Genomic DNA, 16,880 nt, shown 5'->3' on the forward strand with positions numbered 1-16,880 from the left:
ACATTACTGCTGATGCATTTTGACACATCAGCTATTTTTTTCAATCCTTATCATCTTCAGTACAGTTTGGAATTATCTCTGTGCTGTGTGTGCTTAGTTGCTCAGTTGTGTCTGACTCTTTGTGACCCCCATGGACTGTGGCCCGCCAGGCTCTCTAGGTTAATTCAATTCCCAATATTTCATTACATTTCTTATTTTTCCTGCAAATTAAAATGCATTTTACTCTGTTACCTTAAGAATAAATGAAAGCCAGCATCTAATACCATTTACATTCATTCTCCTATTCTCAATGTCACCAATTTCCTGCAAGCACAAAATCTTTCCATTGCATCACCTTCATCTACATATTGAGACTCTGTAGGTCCTATCGTCTCTAAGGAGCTTCAAATGGCATTGGCAATAACGCTGTGATGATAAGTTGTCCTCACTTTTCTTCTTAATAGCCAACAATTACCCTCAGAGGCCATCTCTCCTTTCTCCAGCTTTTATACCCACATGTACCATGATAGCTATGCTCCCACCTTCACCACACCCAACAACTGCTGGGCAAGTCACCGTACAATTATCAAGGTCCACCAACTGGCTTCTAGCATAGTTTCAGATTTACTCTTCCATGTTCATCGTTTTTCTCTATTTTAAAGAAGTCCCATTCCTTGGCTAATGGCTCCATGGTGCTAAGGAGCCCTACAATGTCAAGGGGAGAGTGAGTCTGATAGAATTCTATTTGTCATCACCTGTGTGTCCTCCGCCCCACTGTGCCGTCCTCCATGTCTTTTTATCTCTTATACGCCTTCTGACGCTTTTCTACAGCACCCCAAAGAAAGCGTCATTTTCCTCTCGTTCTCTCTACATCTCTAATTCATTTCTTCTTGCCTGGAGCATTATTGTTTATGCTGCTGCTAAGTCGCTTCAGTCGTGTCCGACTCTGTGCGACCCCATAGACGGCAGCCCACCAGGCTCCCCCGTCCCTGGGATTCTCCAGGCAAGAACACTGGAGTGGGTCGCCATTTCCTTCTCCAATGCATGAAGTGAAAAGTGAAAGTGAAGTCGCTCAGTCGGGTCCGACTCTTAGCGACCCCATGGCCTGCAGCCCACCAGGCTCCTCCCATGGGATTTTCCAGGCAAGAGTACTGGAGTGGGGTGCCATTGCTGTCTCCAATTACCTTCTCCAATTATTGTTTATAAAAAGAGCTAAAAATTGTTGTGCTCCTACTGTGAGCCAGGCAGTAGACTTTGCACTTTATTTGGATTATCTCATTTATTCTTCATTGTAGTTTTATGAGGAAGGTACCACTATTTTCATGTCCACTTTATAGAGTGAAGAACTGAGGCTTTTAGGTGAAGAAATGTGCCTGAGGTTACAGAGCTAGAAACCTAGCAGGCGTGAGACCTTCGCACTCCAGTGTATCCATTGTGCTGGAAGGCCTTGCTCTGAGAAGCTGGGGGTGACTTGCTAACTGCTGGAGCAGCAGCGCGGACAGAGATGCTCACTTCTCGCCTCCAGTCCGCCAAGTCCCAGACAGCCTTCCGGGCAGAGCGCCTAGTGATGGCTGCCATGGAAACGACCTTTCTCTGCACCTGCTCAGATGACTTCCACCTGGGAGGGGGCGCTCCCTGCAACCTTGGCTAATTCTGGTCTGATCCCTTCTTCAGCTACCCTGCCTCAGGACAAGAGGGCATTAGGCAGCAAGCAGCCACCTGTGGTCCAACGTGACCTTGGAAAAACACCACAGAAACTGACTTACAGATTTCCTAACAAGAACTCACACTTCTACACACTTTCCCTTCCTAGCCTCCTAGGAACATATAGCTATCCACATCACCTTCCCCTGATGCAATCCTAGCCTGCAACTTGCCTGCTGATCAAGAACTGATGAAAAATCTGAATAAGTAAAAATTGAATCCAGACACAAAAGAGATTCCCTGCAAATTCTTTCCTGTCATCTTTTTTCTGCCCTTGGCTTAAATAAGCTATTTTCTTAAATGCATTACTTTTATTTCCCAAATGAAATCTTCAAAATCAATTTAAGTATTTGAAAGTGAATAAAACATCACACATTATTGCCATCATGTTGATCAGTTCTGCATCTGATGCAGTGAGACAAATATCAGATTGGTTTTAGCTCCTGCTCAGCTGTTGAACTTCAAAATTTAGGGTGTTTCCTGCTTGCCTCAGTTGCCTCAACTGCCACCACAAACACTGCCACTTATCTGAAATGTTCTGAAGAACAAAGTTTACTAGATTCTGAATTTTTTCAGGATATTGTTCCAGGTATTATAATCCTGATTTTAAAACAACTTCCGTGATGATGTCCTCAAAAATTGTTGAAATTTATGCAGAGCTTTAGAAGCTAAAGTTTCTCTAAATATCCTATATTTTTCCCACCAACCTCATCGTATCACTGGCACAGTCTTCTTTAATAGAAGTCAGCACCTTAAATCAGTGTTAACACCTCTGCTTTTGTGTTTTCAAGCCATTTTTCTCTCACCACTTTTCATTCGTAGTACAACCACCTAGGCACCCAGTGCCACCATGAACTTCCCCTTCGTCGTAGAGAGTGGGAATGGGACAGATGGGTGATGAAGGAGGTGGAGGGGGACCACGGAAGAGCCCGTCTGGGCATTTGGTGGCGGCACGATAAAACTGGCTGGCTTAGAGGAGCGGGCAGCGAGTATGACAGGAAGCAGCAGGTCTGTGGCAAGTGATGGTGGCGGGAAGACAGGGAGCTGCCCAGGAATACTTGCATGGTTTGCCTGTCTCCGGGATCCAGGGTCGGTTTCTCCTTTCCACCAGCTGAGCATCCTGAGTCTCTCCTGGGTCTTTCTTCCCCTAGTAAACAGTTCCCTGCCTCTTTCTCCCTCCTGCTGCGGCTGCAAGTCTCTCTTGCTCTTTTGCCTTCTCCCAGACCTGATGCGGGGCTTTCCTGGTGGCTCAGCAGTGAAGAATCCGCCTGTCAAGGCAGGAGACATAAGAGATGTGGGTTCAATCAATGGGATGGGAAGATCCCCTGGAGAAATGGCAACCTACTCCAGTATTCTTGCCTGGGAAATCCTATGGATGGAGTAGCCTGGTGGGCTACAGTTCATAGGGTCGCAAAAGCATCAGATACAACTTAGCAACTAAACAACAACAACAACAGATCTGGCCTTTGGCTGTGCCGGTGGTGTCCTTCTGTCCTTGCTGCTGGCTCCAGGGCCCCACATATGACTGCTGCCAAAAGCTCCTGGCTTTGAGCACTGTGAGTGCACTTCTCTTTGTTAAGGAGGGAACAGGAGGTTTGTGAGTCTCTAGCGGGCTGGAGCTTTACTACACATGTGAACGACGTGGTTAGTGCCTTGGGTCACTTGACTGCCTTTTAGCATTGAGCGTCTATGCAGCAGAGGGCTTACCTTGTAATGAAGCCCTGAAAAGCTGAGTTGGACACATTGGTTTGTGGAGCTGTGGGACGGAGTCGAGAGTGAGCCCTGCACAAGTAGCTCCCTTGTGGATCCTGCGAGCCTTACACGTCTGGCCTCAGCTCCAGGCGTGGGCCTCATCTCTGGATTAGAAGTTACTGGACAGGAATGAATGAACAAACGAGGGAAGGAATGAGTGAGTGAGTGGCTGAAGGGTTGAATAATGCTATCTGGAAACAAAGAAGGACTGGAATGTGGAAGTCAAGGGGTAGTTCAGGCAGTGAAAGGCTCTAGTTCTGGGCTCCCTTACCTCACACCCGGCACTCAGGGAATCCACACAGCCAGTGGCAGCTCTCAAGCAAGGACACTGCACAGAGGTAGAGAAACATTTAAACAGGCTGCCCTGCTCCACAGCTTAAGATAAATATTCATACTTAATACTGGTTCTAGGGTATGAATTTTTAGACTATAATTCTTTAAAATTTATTATCGTTTTAAACTTAATTGGGTGAAAATATTTATTGGTGGGGGAGGGGATGCAATTACCCAATTATCAGAGCTAGAATGAATCCTAGGAGGGACACTAAAACTATCTTTAAGTACTGAGATGATTTTATTACAGCAATTCTTAAAACAATAATGAATGTTGTGTGTTCCTTGGTCTTCTTTTTACAATAGAAAAGGAACACACAATTTTCAAACAGAAAACAGATTTGCATTTGTGGACAAGAAAGAAGAAAGGGCTTTGTGCCAATGAATTCTCCTCGCAAACCCCCACCACCTAAAATTGGTTTTTCTTTGAGGCTTAGGAAAAAGGAGGTAGGGTGAGGAGGGAAACTCTAGTGCAGTTACAGACAATGAAATGGAGATGTGGGAACTAGCATTAAAAATATGTTGGCATTTTCCCAAACAGGGAGTGCTGACAAGTATAATCCTATTACTAAAATCACATCAGCAATGTGATAAATGAAAGAAAAAACACAATCTCCTGCAACCAGAGTGGCTATTTGTCCACAAAATCTCATTGCCTTGTATCAATCTATCCCCCTCCAAATAGTACATAGTCGAAAACAATGTTAAGGAAGCTTTTAAAACACATCATTGAGATTACAGCACCTTTTAAAATAAACAGCACTGAATACCAACACAGGTAAAATGTCATTGTGAGATGCGGATCCGATATTCAACGGTGTGCTTTATGGCTTTCCAGTGTGTGATAAAATCTGTTCACCAGATGTACTATTTGTCTCCTGTGTAGCATACTTGAGCATCCTGTAGGCCTGAGGCCCATTTATTTCATGTAATTGCCTTTCCTGTGCACACCTTAGGGCACCCTAATTCTCCATTTTATTTCAGGCACTGTACAGGGTACCATCTGGTAGTTTAAAACTCATCCCGTTTTATTGCCCTACCACCGTAGCTATATTCAGCCATACTGCAGGCTTTAGGTGGGGAAGGACTTCTTACTACCAGCTATTTATTTTTGTCTGAAATAAAGTCGCCTTGAACTATCTACATGCAGGATTCACACGTTGATCATCACTGGTCCATACGAGCTTGACAAAGGCTCCCCGGCAACCTGCAGACTGGAAGCAGTTTCCAATTGCTTCATGCACAGCTGTTAACTTACGGAATTGGGATTCTAAATTCTTCTCCTACTTCTGCACGTAATGATATCTTTTTACTATCTCATTTGTATTATTTCAGTTCAGATGAGCACAAAAATAAATGTATTCCATCACATCTGGAAAAGTACCGCAGAGAAATCGCTTAATATACAAAAGCTGCACACCTCATTACGAGGTTCGTCACTCATTTCCAACCCAGCCTTACCTCTGCCCCCATCAACGTGGCTTTTGTCTCAGTGTTGTTTTCATTAAATTGTTAAATCATTTTCAAGGGAATTTGAAAGATCTTGAAAAGACGAGTTTGGAAATAATATACTTGGCGGAAGGAAAATAAATCTCAGAACCTCGCAGCCTTTCGGCGGCAGCAGGTCCCGGATGAGCGCGCCTTCCCCTAACTTGCGCACAAATTAGATAGGAAGTAACTGCGCTCTCCTGAGAATTCATATCCCGCCCCACGGCAGCTCCCACGCGGATGCACCCACACAGCTGGGCAAGCCACCTTAACAAAGGGTCTCTGACATGCGGATGACACACCCCCAGCTGCTCGGTTCCAAATGAGTCATTGTTCACCTGCTGGTTCCTGCCTCACCAAATCCCTCTGGCCGCCTGTGTTCTGTATCCCGCTTCTCCTTTACCTCCCCTCCTCCCGCCAATCCAACAGCTAAGGTCTGTGGCTTCTGGAATGGCCATGAAATGACTGCAGCAAGAGGGGGCCTGGAGGGGCGGTGGGGCGAGGTGAGTGATGACTTGGCTCACCAGCCACTGCTGCCTCCTGACATGTGTTATCTCGGCGTTGCCCGGGGAGATTACCAGTCTTTGGCCAGAGACACAGAAAGCCTTCCAGGGCACAATCTGCTAGCTGGCACCAGTGACCTGTGTAAATTAACAAACCGGTCGGGAGATGCTGCTGTTCCTACAGGCACCTCGGCCCTTCCTCCTGGTGTTGGGTGACTTCAGCTCGACCACAGTTGGGGATGGAAGAATATTCCAGGGGGAAAAGGGCTTGCTAGGGACCCCTTTGCTGCAGATTCTTTACATGTTTTGCATTCGTGGCAATGACAAATGTAGCTAAATGCACCTGGCTGTAGTTGTCTGCTGTGATCTAAAGCCTGTTTGAGTGAAAAGAATAACTCCCTCTGTTATTTATTGTTGAAAGCAGAGTTTACTTTGCTGCCTTTAACCTCAGCAGAAATCAGCAATGCCAGTGTGAGAGCGAACTGATGAGTTCTAGGCATCAGAGCGAAGAATCGCTGGCTGAAGTCTTGTAAATCAGCAGAAGAAGACCAGTGACCAAATAGATTCATATTTATTTTCATGGAGTTTCCCCCTTCTTTGACTCTCAGGCAATCTCATTCTATAAAAATGTTAATACTGGTGTGAATATGAAGGGTAATTTTTTTCCCCCACAGCTCTGTCAAACATATCTTCCCAATAATTAAATGTGCATCCTTGGGCTCTAAGAGCAGTCTTGTTGAACAAAGCAACCGCAAACCCAACTAACCTTTGAAGAATGAGGATGTCAAAGTATAAGCAGATGTTTTAATTTACACAATGCTGAGATTTTTTGGATGCCAAATGTTCTTAAAATAGTTATTGTATCTCAGCAGAGGAAGAAAGATACACTCAGAAATAACTTACAAACTTCTGGGTTACATCACCATTTTCTCATTCAGCAGGAGTGATATTGGAAGTGTTACTAAGAAAGCTATATATTAATCAGCATCTAATGAGAAAGTAAGATAATTCTATGATTAGAATATATAAGAGGAGTAAAACAAGAGAGGGTAGCAAAATTTTAAAATGTACGCACACATACACACAGTCTCTGTAAAGTCCATAGCTTTACATTAAACACAGGGTTAAATAAACACTCATGGTATCCCTCATGTATGCATTAAATCACTCTAAAATGATTTAGGAGATGTATGCTATTTTCTAAAAAAGAAGATACATACTCTAGCCATGAAATTATAGCATCATGTTGCCTATTTAGTTGAACTTGCATTGCTTTGGGGAAATATTAGACACGTTTTTCACAAGTGGATGTGTGCAGGAAAGATTTATACTACATATACATAAGGAAAAATGTCCTGACCTTCAGAAGAGTTGTGAGAAGTCCAAATAGTTTACCCAAGAAAGCTGTGGAATTTACCTCCTGTAGACTTTTAGAAGCAGACAGGAGACCCATATGTTTGGGTTTGTTTCAGAGTAGTTTGAAATGGATAGAATGGGCTCATGAAGAGTTTCCCGGTCTTTCTCACTGTCACATGCCCCTACAGTCCAGCTGCCATCCACCAAGCCAGGCCTCCATACAGTCCTCCTCAGGATCCATCTTCTCTCAAGTCCTAGTCATCGCTTACCAGACCCTCCTGATCTGAAAGGTTGAGCTAAGGAACTCTCATATGTTGCTAGTGGGTTGGGGAAAGGGGGCACTGTAAAATGGTTAAATCTCTATGATGGATAATTTTTCAAAATCCACTCAAATTTAAGTGTACATCTCTCTGTCCCTACAGTTATATTTCCAGGACCTTATCTTACAGATCTAGTCACACATTTCAAAAGGTGATGAATTGTTGATGCTGCTGCTGCTACTAAGTTGCTTCAGTTATGTCCGACTCTGTGCGACCCCATAGACGGCAGCCCACTAGGCTCCTCTGTCCCTGGGATTCTCCAGGCAAGAACACTGGAGTGGGTTGCCATTTCCTTCTCCAATGCATGAAAGTGAAAAGTCAAAGTGAAGTCGCTCAGTTGTGTCCGACTCTTAGTGACCCCATGGACTGCAGCCTACCAGGCTCCTCCGTCCATGGGATTTTCCAGGCAAGAGTACTGGAGTGGGGTGCCATTGCCTTATCTCCAGAATTGGTGATATGAATTGGTAATTTATTGGAGCAGTGTTTATACTAGCAAATTACAGGGAACAACTTAAATATCCATCAAAAGAAGACTGATTAAATAAGTTAAGGCACATATGTGTTAAAAGAAAGAGGCAGCTCTACGTGTCCCTGTAAAAAGAATCTCAAAGATACTAATAGATGAAAAAATGAAAATAGTATCATTGAATAATTGTTGATATTTATTCAACAATAAATATCATTGTTGAATAATTGATGTTGAATATCAATATCCTGTTGGTTTTAAGAAATAGAAAAGAGACTTTCCACAGTATAAAAAATAACTTTTGAACTATTATACCTTTTGGACTTGCATTGTATACCTATTAAACAAACCAAAATAAATGACTAAGGAAATAAGAAAAAAAAAATTTTTTTTTCCAAGCCCAAATTCTGCCAATAAAGTAAGAGATCTATTCTGTCTCATTTCTGCTCTCCCTCATCCTTGCCAGGAAAACCCTAGTATAAGGTGGGATCCAGTGAAGGCAGGCCTGTTTGACTCCGATTTTCTCTTCTCCTTCCAGCGGCATGAAATTTCAGAAGAAAGAGAAGAGGAAGAAGGTGGCAGAGCCCTGTGAGAGGGCACTGGAGAACACATCCTTGTTTTGCAGTTTGGTCACTGTGTAAACGTGAATTGAGTACAGCTTCATGGGGTCGCACAGGAGTCTGCACTTCTGCTGGGAGCATGGGAAAAGGCAAGAGGGGCCAATGACCAAGAGATGACCACTTCCGTAGGGGAAACACTCTCTGGGCACAAGGTGAGTGTTCAGCCCAACCACTGGGGCTCCTTTTATTAAGAGCTATGTCAATAAAGCCTAGCAGAAATGTAATTCGGTAACATTAATCCTGGAAAGTCTCAGCTAGAGCTCTCTGACAATTATTTGAAAACACAATAGTGGAATCACTTGAAGGAAAAATCAAGCATTTGTACTTAACACTGTAGTTGGGTTCAGCGCTTGGAATATGGGAGTTAACAGGTATGGGTCTATCTGTGAGAGATGAGAGACCCTGGAAAGGGTTCAACCTTTCTAGTCTGTTTCATCAGGAATGATGTATATATCTACCTCATTGAAACAATAAGAGGGCTCTTTGTTATAATCTAATCAAGAGTTCACCACAGAGACTTCCCTGGGGGTCCGGTGGTCAAGATTTCACCTTCTAATGCAGGGGATGCAGGTTTGATCCCTGGTTGGGGAGCTAAGATCTCACATGGCTCACAGCTAAAAAAACCCCAAACATAAAACAGAAACAATACTGTAACAATTTCAATAAAAACTTTTAAAATGGTCCACATTAAAAATATATATATCTTAAAAAAAAAAAAAGAGTTCATCACAGCAGTGAGCACAGAGACAGGATCAAGAAATCATGGCCAGTGGATTCTCTGCCAAAATTACTTGCCAGCTCAGTCACTGGGATTCTTTTCTAGATGGCTTCTTCATGGGCTCAGCAGAGACCCTTGAGTGGGGTCATGAGAGAAACCCTCTTCCCACTGCTGATGCGAGGCTGGTGAATTAGTGATACTGCTCAACCGAATCTAAAGTCAAGACTGCTGCTGCTGCTGCTAAATCACTTCAGTTGTGTCCAATTCTGTGCGACCCCATAGACGGCAGCCCACCAGGCTCCCCCGTCCCTGGGATTCTCCAGGCAAGAACACTGGAGTGGGTTGCCATTTCCTTCTCCAATGCATGAAAGTGAAAAGTGAAAGTAAAGTCACTCAGTCGTGTCCGACTCTTAGCGACCCCATGGACTACAGCCTGCCAGGCTCTTCCGTCCATGGGATTTTCCAGGCAAGAGTACTGGAGTGGGGTGCCAAAAAAGGCCAAGATCACTGTGAAGGCAACTGTTTAACACAGTAGGGATTATATTCCTCCGCCTAAAAATATCCTACTTAGAAGAAAGGAGGGCTCCGTTCCAGGCTTCTACTCTTGAGGTTTTTATTTAAAGAATACCCTATCTTAACTCACAGCAGAGAGGCTGAAGATTAAAAATTAGCCACTGTATAGTAGCTGAGCAGTAACAATTTTTCATAAAGGTTTTTACTACACATTTGGGATTATAATTTCAATATTATGCAAATGCATTTTATGGATCCGTAATACAGAATGTGTACTGGCGTTAATGTACGTTAGTGAGCGAGCACAGAAATGCTCCAAATGAGCCATTTTGGTGTCTGCTTTCAACGTGTATTATGAATAATAAGTAAAATGTTCTGGTTTAGAACAAATAATATAAAATCTGAATTCCTCTTGATTTTCATCAGTGATACACCCCTACGCAACTCCCAAGGAAATCTTCCATTGGACACAATTAAAAACTGGCTCTTAACCAATATATCTCGTTTATGGCTTTTCTTCTTGGATGGGCTGTGAAAGTAAGATAAATGCATTTAATAGGGAAAAGGGTGGCTTCCCCCTGTTGATCAAATCAGGTGTTAACCAGATGAGTGAGTTAGGAAGGGCGTGAGCCCTGACTTGTCAAGATAGTGGCTCAGCTACTCCTGTCTCTAGAAGCTCTGAGTATTACCAAGTGGAGAAACATCTAAACAGGGCTACAAAGCTTGTGGCATATATTTTCAATGAATAAACTATACAGAAGTCATGCCTTTAACACAAAATGTTTTAGACGAGATAACTGTTGTTCTAAAGATATTTAAATAACATGTAAACAGTGTTCCTTAATAGTTTGTTGCAAGCCTTGTGATCCAGCGCGGGGACCCAAGTTGAATTTTGTCAGATGTGTGCTTTCTTTAACTCTGCCATTGTGTCTTTGTGGGCAGTTACAGGTTAGAAAAGATGTTCAAAAACTAAATTGGAGGCTGTTCCTGAATGCATAGGCCTGAGCCAAACTGCTCTCCAGGCTTTCTGAGATAAAGCTTAAAAAATGGTTCTTTCCTTTTTAATTTCTTTAATTTTTCCACATTCTAATTTTGCATGATGGCAAAGAAAGCAAGACTAAGCAACGTCGCATGTACTGAAGGTGGTAGCTGATTATAAATAATGCCAAATTTCTGTTTGCATTGATTCATTTAGGGCCGTGGGGTCTATTGATCTTTCTCCTTCCATATGTTTAACACCTGCCTCATTCTTTGGCAGTCTGCAGGAAGGCAAGTTTGCACTGTCTAATAATTACGGCCAGGGCATTCAGTCAAGTAAGAATAATGTAAAAATCTTCTCTCTCAAATGGGCATCCTTAACTTATGTCTTTTAAAATACCACAGACTCCATGACTTATCTTCAAAATGATAATAAAAACATCCATGTGTTGACTTCTTATCGTGGTGTTTTATATATGCATGCATGCGTGCTAAGTCACTTCAGTCATGTCCAACTCTTTGTGACCCATGGACTTGTCTCAATTAAGTCACAAAGTAATCTCCCAAAGTAGATTTTACAATCCCTAACCTGGAATTTTAAAAGATCAGTACAAAGTCACGCAGCTGTGTAGGCCTTTCTAATTTTGCAACTCAATTTCTTGATCACTATATGGCCTTGGGTCCACTATTAATGTGGCTTGGCTTCATTTACCGCGTAAGTTACAGCAGTGGCATTTGGTCCTTCTATCTGACACAGACCGTACAAATAATCTTAAAGTCTGATTCAATTTCAACCAGTCATTACATCACTGTTGTGTACATTGCTGCAGTTGCTAACTGCTTTCCATTTCTCCCTGACGTTTCTCTATTCTAGATAAAAGTCTGTGGAAGGAAAGATGGATCCAGTAAGAAGGTGTAAGCAAGAATTCAATACATGTGTGCTGAACAAATAATCCAGGTTTTTCAGTTCTCCAATCAAATTCAGCAGAAAGTCATTGACTACCTGCAGATTGTAAGGTATGGTTTCTGTTTTTAAGTCCTTAAAATTTCAAAAAGAACCAAATGAAAGCCTATTAGTAGCCAGGCAGCCCTTCCAATTATTAATTTACAATCAGTTTTGAAAGGACCTGAGTATATTGTGACCTAATTTAAAAATGAACTATTGGTTATATGCCAGTAAGCAGATAAGGCTCCAACTTGGACAGGTGAAATATGAGATGCTAAATGAAGGCTGAAGTACAGTGGAGCAGGCCTGAGGAAACAAGTAGCATATCTACTTGAAATGCTATTCCCAGCACCACTTGTTGAGTCTTTCCTATGCACTGGTCCTTCCCACCATGTCTTAATTGGCATGGTCCCTTGTAAGGTAAATATTATTGTCTTCATTTTGCAGATGAGGAAATTGAGGCTTTGGTAAACTGTCTAGCATCCCATTGTTAATAAGTGGTTGAACAAGGATTTAATTTCCGATTTGTTTGATTTCAGGCTTCCCTGGTGGCTCAGATGATAAAGAATCTGCCTGCAATGCAAGAGACCCAGGTTAGATCCCTGAAAGATCCCCTGGGGAAGGAAATTGCAACCCACTCCCATGTTCTTGTCTGGAGAATTTCACGGACAGAGGAGCCTGGAGGGCTATAGTCCATGGCGTTGCTAAGAGTCAGACATGACTGAGCGACTAACACTTTCACTTACTTGATTTCAGAGAACATGAGAGACGAACAAAAAGAGGATAATGATTTTTAAAGAACAAATCTCAATTTTCTGAAATCCTATAGCAAAATTTGCCTTTATTGTGGTTGTAGCAAATTCTGTTTTGTTATTTCTGGCCTTCTTATAGCATCCCTACTTAATTAAAAGCTCTATTTGGGAGTAGGAAACACGTGCAAACCATTTTTTCCATTCTTCACAGGCCTTGTTCAGTGCCTGGGGCAAAGTAGATTTTTAAGGGAGGTATTTCTTTTATTCCTCATATGTTTACTGTTTACTCTGTGGCCAAGTCCAGGAAAGAAGACAAGTCGCACCCTCCAGAAGCCTCCAGCCCAGTGAAGAAGGAGGTTAAAGAAGCAAGGCTGTCACCTGGGTGTGGATGCGCTCTGAGAGGGGAGGCAGAGACATCCATCCACCCGGAGGGCTCAGCAAAGGCTTCCCAGAGATATCATCTGAACCCACTCCTGGAGCATCGGTAGGAAGCAGGTAAAGAGAGCGGGGAGAGCATCGCAAGCAGAGGGAAGCAGCAGGAATGAGTGAAGGCCCTCCAAAGAGAAAGAGGCACATGTATGGCCTGTCCCAAGGAGCCCAAGTTATCTCGATCTTGCCGTTCTCATGCGGGGTTGGGGGACTGCTCTGGGCGGGTAGGGCAGGTGCAGAAGGGGACCAGCATGAGAGGTGGTGGAGAGGCTCAGAAGGATCAAGTGTCCCATGCTAAAATGCTTGTGCCATATCCTGACCATTCAGACAAGCATACATTTAGCAAGATGATCAGCTAGACAGTGGAGAACAGAAAGAGAGGGAATAAGACTGGTGGCAGGAAAGAAAACCAAGGAAGGGATCAGTGACGCTGGAGTCGGGGAGCGGGGACGGATCTTTCCTACTAGAGAAGAGAAGGCCCTTTTGTATGTAATTTGGAAGAACACACAAATATTTTATCGTTATTCTTAGAGCTGCCACCTCCTCCAATCTGTTTTCTCTCTTCATTAATTTGTGGGGACCACCTGGACTAAAAGGCTGAAGGAATCTTCACTTTGAACTTGTGTTTAGGCGTCCCAGTGTAATTCCCAGAGATTTAAATAGAGCTGCATTGAGGCAGTTTTTATCTTAATAATCTCTCGGTGGGCAGAGGTAACAGAATCACAGGAATCGATATCAACAACCTAACTAGAATACCTCAGAAAGAAAGAAATATTATTTTTGCTGATGCACATATTTTATTTTGAAAAATCATGAGGATCTCTATTAGGAAATCATTCTTCCTTAGCATTGTATTGCATTCTTAACAACACACGAGGTAAATATGCTAAAATTAGTGTCTTTTTCATGAAAAATCACATAACTATAAAGCTCTTTGTTTTCATCCAACTGCTGAAAACATTTGTGTAGGCAATTTCAGTAAACATTTGGAGAATTGGAAGTGTTCTCTCCTACACATATGGTTCTTTATGAAGAGGTAATTTTATCTATGTTCTACTCAATTGAATATTTATAAGTCTGTTTGGCCTCAAAAGTACCTGATCTCCCCCCACCAAAATACAATCCCCCTGTAAAACTAAAGTGAGATTTATTCAGTTACCCTTTAAGAACTTTGTGAGTTATTTTCGTTTTCTCGCTATGAATTTATTCCCAGTGCAATCCTAAATTTGTCTAATTTGCTGTGTTATTGCAATTAGTCAATTCTCCCTGTTACCCAAATAATAGCCTTCTAAGTTTGAGGTTGTAAATCACTCATCCATTAAAAATGCCATTTCCTTGTACTGCAAATTCGATTCATTTAGAAAAGAAAAAACCATGGCATGGAATGGAATTATGCAATGTCATGGACACATTAACATTTGGATCAAAATTTTACATTGTGTCAGCCGGTAAACAGTATAAATGGTACAGATTTGCAATAAATAATTGTCTATTAATACTCTGGCATGCTGTAGCAAATTACAGTCGCACTTCAGTAAACACAGCTGTAGATAGGCACCAGGGCCAAGGGAAGCAAGTGCCACGATTGGTTTGACTGGAAACAGACCGTCGTACAGGGATGCAGGCAGCTCTTTTCCAGCAAGGGGAAGCTTGGCTGTGGATTAAATGCCCGGTTTTGTAAACGCAGGCGGAAGACCCACTGGGCCCTTACTGCAGCTGGAACATGGGACTCTATAGAACCTATAGGAAGTGTAGATAGTGAATTCAACGAGGGTTTCCTTTATGTTTCCTGAAGGTGAAAGGGATGGCAGCACATTTTATTAACTAGAAAACACTTCCTGATGCACAGGACTGACTTTGAGGGGAAATCAGCTTATGGTTGGAGCAGCGACTATTTTGGGTGTCAGTTATGGAGCCGCTAAGGGACCACCCTGAAGCCAGGCTCTCCCCAGAGTCTGTCTTACGTGTGGCTAGATTTAGGTCCTCCTTCCATCACTCCCCTCTAGAATCTTCCTCACTAGACAATGAAGAAACTAAAATTAATACCATTTTCAGTGTTTGGCTTAAGGCTCTTAAAAGTGAAAGTGTTTGTTGCTCAGTGTATCTGACTCTTTGTGGCCTCATGGACTCTAGCCTGCCAGACTCCTCTGTCCATGGGATTTTTCCAGCAAGAATACTGGAGTGGGTAGCCATTTCCTTCTGCAAGGGATCTTCCCAACCCAGGGACGGAACCTGGGTCGCCTGCATTGCAGGCAGATTCTTTACCATCTGAGGCACAGGGAAGTCTTAAGCCTCTTAAGTACTGTCAAAATACAAAGTGTTAGGAATGACTGCTAAATGGATATATGCACATTTGTTAACATCTTGGTCTGCAGCAGATGATCAAATAGCCAAAATTAGTGTGCTGAGTAGGATGAGCTGGAACTCAGGACAGGTAACCTTTCCTACGGGAGAGGGGAGAATGAAATGTTGCTCAAAAGACATCATGCAGGTACAGGGCACGAGAAGAAGCAGGGGGCACACAGAAAGGATAAGGAATGAATCACAAAAGTGACTAATATGTGTACAGTTCATTTGTGAGAGCAAGTACTGCCGCTATTATATCATCCCCATTTCCCAGATGGGAAAATGGAGGCCCAGAGATGTTAAGGAACCTGCTCATCGCGAGTACCCAGCCAGTGTGATGATTATACTAAAGAATCAGGTGCCTCCAAAAGCTCATTTATCTTAGTTCATAATTTAACCCAAGACTCTGTAGGAATAATAGAATTTACTGATATTAACACCACATGTTCAATTAATTGAAATTGTGACCCTTAGGAAATATCTATAATATTCTAGATTCAAATCAAAAATTAAATTCCTTTTAAAATTTCTATTACTATCCTATTTAATATCACTCAGCTTATAAAGAAAAAAAAAAGTTCTCTACTTGCCTCCAAATTTAGTATGTATTTTTTTATACCCATACATTTAAAATAAATAGAAAAATTAAAGCAGCCTTATATGTCATATTTTAACAGAAATATCAATGTCTTAAAAAGTTGACCATATAGAGAAATATGATTTTTCTTGATTGAATTGAATGCTATTTCCATCAAAATTATTAAAAAAAATTATTGAGCACTTACTAAGTATAGGGCATTGTCCCAGATTTTAGAGGACTGCCTAATTTTGTTTTTCATGTCTACTAAAAGCTGAGCTTAATTTGGAGCTATTGCTTAAGAATGGGGAGCAGCTGTGACTGATTTATTTAAATACTTTAGAACATTTTAAAATTGTTTTTCTAATTCACCAGAGAATCATTAAATCCTTGTGGTTGTATACTCTCTTGAGCAGTATTAGTTTCTCTCTCATGTTTAGACAATTGCTGTGGTCTCATAGCTGTGTCTTTGCCAACAATAGCTACTTTTTTCTGCACACCACTAGACTAATCCTCATAAAAGTCATTTTTATGACATCATTCTCCTACTCAAAACTTTCAGTGGTTCCTCACTTTCTCTCAGCCAGACTCTCGAGCTGGCATTCAAGGACTCTGCCATCTGGGTACTGCCTACTCTTCAGTGCATATTTCCCACTGCGTCCTTTTGCAAACCCTCTGTGGCTGGCACACCCTCTGACCCCAAGAATGCTGCACCCTCTAGCCAGCATTTCATTTCATCAGCCCCAAGTGACTCTACCATTCTCTCCAGACCCCTTCCCACACACTCCCCACATCTTTGAAATTCTTTTTTTAATTATCTAAGTTCCTTTCCTCTCTAAAATCCACAATTTAACATTTGCCATAGAATGATGAAAAGTTTTAGAGCTGGCAGGGACATGAATGGGGCCATTTATTACTATTATTTTTTTTACAAGCCTCCTCTCAATCCTGATTTAGTGGAATTGCACTGGATTAAGGATGAGAAGACCTGACTCTACCATCTTCTCCACAGCTGACCTTGGGCCAGCCACATGAGCTCTAGGAGATTCAGTTTCCACATCTGTAAAATGGAGATATCTTACCTATCTGCTCCACAAGTT

The 16,880-nt window shown here is 42.3% G+C and overlaps 2 long non-coding RNA genes across 3 annotated transcripts in view; one reads left to right on the forward strand and one right to left on the reverse strand.

The window, feature by feature from the left end:
- Positions 1-1,974: 1,974 nt before the first annotated feature.
- LOC129646239 (uncharacterized) overlaps positions 1,975-16,880 on the reverse strand; it is a 38,094-nt gene continuing 23,188 nt past the window's right edge. Inside the window, exon 2 of the long non-coding RNA XR_008711788.1 lies at positions 1,975-2,951. This is a non-coding gene — a long non-coding RNA (uncharacterized LOC129646239). The remainder of the gene's footprint in view (positions 2,952-16,880) is intronic.
- Positions 10,360-16,880, forward strand: part of LOC129646238 (uncharacterized) — a 103,277-nt gene continuing 96,756 nt past the window's right edge. For both annotated transcript variants that reach the window (XR_008711786.1, XR_008711787.1), the window contains exons 1-3: positions 10,360-11,747; positions 12,216-12,269; positions 12,728-12,923. This is a non-coding gene — a long non-coding RNA (uncharacterized LOC129646238). The remainder of the gene's footprint in view (positions 11,748-12,215; positions 12,270-12,727; positions 12,924-16,880) is intronic.

This window comes from Bubalus kerabau, chromosome 3 (assembly GCF_029407905.1).
Source record: "Bubalus kerabau isolate K-KA32 ecotype Philippines breed swamp buffalo chromosome 3, PCC_UOA_SB_1v2, whole genome shotgun sequence".
Lineage (NCBI taxonomy): Eukaryota > Metazoa > Chordata > Mammalia > Artiodactyla > Bovidae > Bubalus > Bubalus kerabau.